The sequence below is a fragment of the Gossypium arboreum genome, chromosome 4 (genome assembly GCF_025698485.1).
Source record: "Gossypium arboreum isolate Shixiya-1 chromosome 4, ASM2569848v2, whole genome shotgun sequence".
NCBI lineage: Eukaryota > Viridiplantae > Streptophyta > Magnoliopsida > Malvales > Malvaceae > Gossypium > Gossypium arboreum.
The window spans coordinates 32,288,545-32,293,109 of NC_069073.1; positions in this window are offsets into that span (position 1 = coordinate 32,288,545).

The following is a 4,565-nucleotide window of genomic DNA, read 5'->3' on the forward strand; positions in this document are numbered from 1 at the left end:
GTTGTTGTAAGCGAATTCAATCAACGGCAAATACCGCTCCCATGAACCACTAAACTCGAGGACGCAACATCTCAACATATCCTCAAGTATCCGAATTATCCGCCGGATTGACCATCGGTTTGGGGGTGAAAGGCGGTGCTAAAATGCAACTTGGTACCCAAAGCTTCTTGCAACTTTTTCCAAAATCGCGAGGTAAATCTCGGATCTCTATCCGACACGATAGAAATAGGCACCCGTGTAATCTCACAACTGAGAAACGTATAATTCCGCTAATTTGTCCATTGAAAAATCAGACGACGGGACAAAGTGGGCCGACTTAGTCAATCGATCTACCACGACCCAAACCGCATCCTTCTTACTTGTCGACAATGGCGGTCCGGATACAAAGTCCATTGTGACTCGATCCCATTTCCACTCGGGTATCGTGATTGGTCAAGTAATCTCAAGGCACTTGATGTTCCGCTTTCACTTGTTGACATATTAAACATCTCAAACAAGGTCGGAGATGTCTCGCTTCATACCATGCCACCAAAACCGGCGTTTCAAATCATTGTACGTCTTCAGACTTCGGTGGATTGCCATTCGGCTACAATGGGCTTCATTCAGAATTATCGAAATGAGTTCAATTCTTTGGAACACACAGACGACTTCGAACCTCAAACAATCGTCATCATCGATTTGAAATTCGAGTCCTTGTTCGAACACACTCACCCGCTTTTGCGCCAACTCGTCGTCGACTTTTCGAGCTTCTCGAATTTGATGTATCAATAGTGGTTTGGCTTTCAATTCAGCTACTAACACACTATCGGATCGAATGCATAAGTGCACGCTCATCGCTCGTAAAGCAAATAATGATTTACGACTCAAGGCATCCGCAACCACATTCGCCTTTCCCGGTGATAGTCAATGACCAGCTCGTAATCCTTTAACACTCGAGCCAACGTCTTTGTCGCAGATTTAAGTCTCTTTGGGTCATCAAATATTTGAGACTTTTGTGATCCGAGTACACATGGCACCTTTCACCAAATAAGTAATGTCGCCAAATCTTTAAGGCGAACACGATGGCGCCAATTCGAGATCATGAGTCGGATAATTTTTCTCATGTGGCTTTAATTGCCTCGACGATAGGCCACAACTCGACCTTCTTGCATCAATACACAACCTAACCCAAGTAGGAGGCGTCGCTATAGATGACAAACTCTTTGCCGGACTCGAGTTGCACTAGAATTGGGGCTTCACCAAATAAGTTTTCATTGATCGAAACTTTTTGGCATTTCTCCATCCATTCGAACTTAACATCCTTTTGGAGTAGCTTCGTCATCGGCGTGGCTATCGTTGAGAAACCTTTACAAATCGTCGGTAATAACCGAAGCCCCAAAAAGCTCCGAACCTCAAGAATATTTCTGAGGCTTCCAATTAAGTATGGCTGAAATTTTATTCTGTCGACTCAATACCCGATGCAGATACCACATGACCCAAGAAGCTAACCTCTCTTAACCGTAACTCACACTTGCTGAACTTAGCATATAATTGCTTATCCCGTAAAATTTGCAAAGACTAACCGCAGTGTTCAAGATGTTCGGTCTCATTTCTTGAATAGACCAAGATGTCATCAATGAACACGACTACTAATCGATCCAAATATGGTCTCAAGATCCGATTCATTAAATCCATAAATACCGCAGGGCATTAGTGAGCCCAAACGGCATCACTAGGAACTCATAGTGACCATATCTCGCTCAAGGCGCCTTGGGTACGTCCAATCTCGATTTGCAATTGATAATAGCCCGATCTCAAATCTATTTTCGAGAAAACCGAGGCTTCTTCAGCTTGATCGAACAAGTCATCGATACGTGGTAACGGATATTTGTTCTTTATCGTCGCTTTATTGTCGACGATAGTCGATGCACACCGCATGGTTCCATCCTTCTTTTCAAAAACAACACCGGCGCACCCCAAGGCGAACAACTCGGGCGAGCAAAACCTCTATCCACCAATTCTTGCAACCGAGCTTTCAACTCCTTTGATTCCGTTGGTGCCATACGATACGGAGCTATCGAATTGAGTGGTACCAGTACCAATTCGATGCCAAATTCTATTTCCGAACAGTGGTAAACCCGCAATTCTTCGTGGAAAACATCCAGTATTCACAAACCACGCACAGATTCGGGTTTCTTTTTCGATTCCTTGTCATCGAAAGCACGACGCAAGGTACGCTTCGCACCCTTTTCTTACATATTTTCGGGCCAACATTGCGATATTACGGTGGCAACCCCTTTAAGTCCGTAGACTCAACCCGAATTATCTCATTATTCGCACCTCAAATCGATAGTCTTGCTTTTGCAATTTACAACCGCGTCGTGCATGGTCAACCAATCCAAACCAAGAATAACGTCAATTCATCGAACGAAAAAGCATCAAGTCCGCGGAAAACAAGAACCTCGGAACACTAGGGGACTTTTCTTGCACACTTTGTTGACAAGCACGTAATGACCCAAGGGTTTGACACCGAATTACAAACTCAAGAGACTCAATAGGCAAAGTCTTATGGATGCTAAGGTTTCACATATATAAGAATGAGTAGAACCAGGTCAATCAAAGCAATCATATTAGTATTGAAAAGAGTGAAAGTACCGGTAATGACATCCGAGAGGCAAGATCCTTGCGTGCGCGCAGATGGCATAAGTCCTAGCAGGGCACGAGCCTCAGATCCGATGGTAGCATCTCTAGATCCTCTCGACCGCCAACGACATTGCCCATATTTCTAGGTAGCCTACCTCGAGCGTTGGTAGCACCCGGTTTCCACTCGACTTACATTCTGCTCAAGCATCCTCGGGCAATCCTTCATAAAGTGGTCGGCCGATCCACACTTATAGCAGAGCGATCACGAAACCAACAGCTCCCGAATGCCATTTGCCACAATGTAGACACTCCCGCTCTCTCTACGATCATTTCCACCATCGGCGATCAAGTGACTCGTGTGGTCACAGGGGTCGATCGCGTCCTCGTCTAGAAAAGCCCAAATGCCTCTAGACCGGCTCACATCATCTCGAAATCTCTTCGATGCTGTTGAAGAGACTTTCCGAGGACCTCTTTCGAATTCTCCGGTTCCCACATCAACTTTTTGTTTCTCCTTTCTAAGCTCTTGACTTTACAAGCTCGCTCAACAAGTACTACGAACTCTCGATTTCGAGAATGCCAACGAACATCCTTATATCATCATTCAGCCCATCCTCAAGCGTTTACACATAATGGCTTTGACGAAATGCATTCTCGCAGCATCGGCTAAGCCTCACAAATTTTCATTCGTAGTCAGAATCGACATAGAACCTTGCTTAAGATCAAGGAATTCCTTCGCTTTTGGTCGATGAATCTCGACTAATATACTTTTTTTGAACTCGGTTTGAAAGAATTCCCAAGTCACTTGCTCTCTAGGCACCACGAAGTCGAGTACTCCACCAATAGTAGGCGGACTCGCGTAGCAAGGAGATGGTACACTTTAAGCACTCATCGGGTGTACAGGATAGCTCATCGAGCACCGGATAGTGTTATCCAACCAAAATTTAGCTCGATCGGCATCATCATCATCCGTAGCCTTAAATTCGGTGGCCCCATGTTTTTGAATCCTATCGATTGGGGCTTACTTGACCTTATTTGGTCGATCACGGAGGTATTGTAGGTGCGGGGTTACATTTGTCGGGAATGGAGGTTGTTGAACACCGTGTTAGTTCGAATGTATTGATTAAACCATTCGCTCATCACACTATAAAAGGCTTGCCTAGCCTCATCATTCGGATTGTTGGCCATAGGTTGAGAGTCCGCGGCCATTGTCCCTTGCGCTGAGCAAAGCGCCACACTCTCCATATCATCAGCTATTGCTCTTTGGGATCGGGATCCATTGCTATAAACAAACACTGTGACAGCCCTAAATTGACCCTAGTTGGAAAGTGGTTTCGGGACCACTAAACCGAGTCATAAAAGAATAATTAATTGTTATATTCTATGCTTACTATGTGTGTGCATGCATATGTGGAAATTTCATTCTCTAATTTTACCCATTTGTATGAGAAAGTATTAAATAGGGATCAAAATGAAACATGGTGAAATATGATAGGCTAATTTTAAATGGCTTATTAGTACATGTTAACAAAAAGGTGGAGTTGCATGTCAAATAATCCCCTTCCTAAGGAGGAGTGGCCGGCCATGACAAGGTTATGGGCAAGGGAACATGTTTCCAACATGTTTTGCTAGTGGTGTATGTAGGAAGTCATAAAATAAAGACTAGCATTAAAGAAATAAAAAAAAAATGATGAGCATGGATGCCCCCCTTGTTGCCGTGAGTAGAGGAAAAAGAAAGGAGAAAAAAATTTGTTCATCCATTCTAAGCTCTTTGGCCGAAAATACTAAGGGAAAAAGGAAAGATTTTTGCTCCATTTTTTGGTTTAGAAGAGATCTAGAAGGAGATTTGGCTATACTTGCATCAAGATTAAGGTATGTATGAGGCTGTGTCATGAGATTCATGCATGTTTTAGTTGCTAACTTGATGTTCATGTTAGCCATGGTTC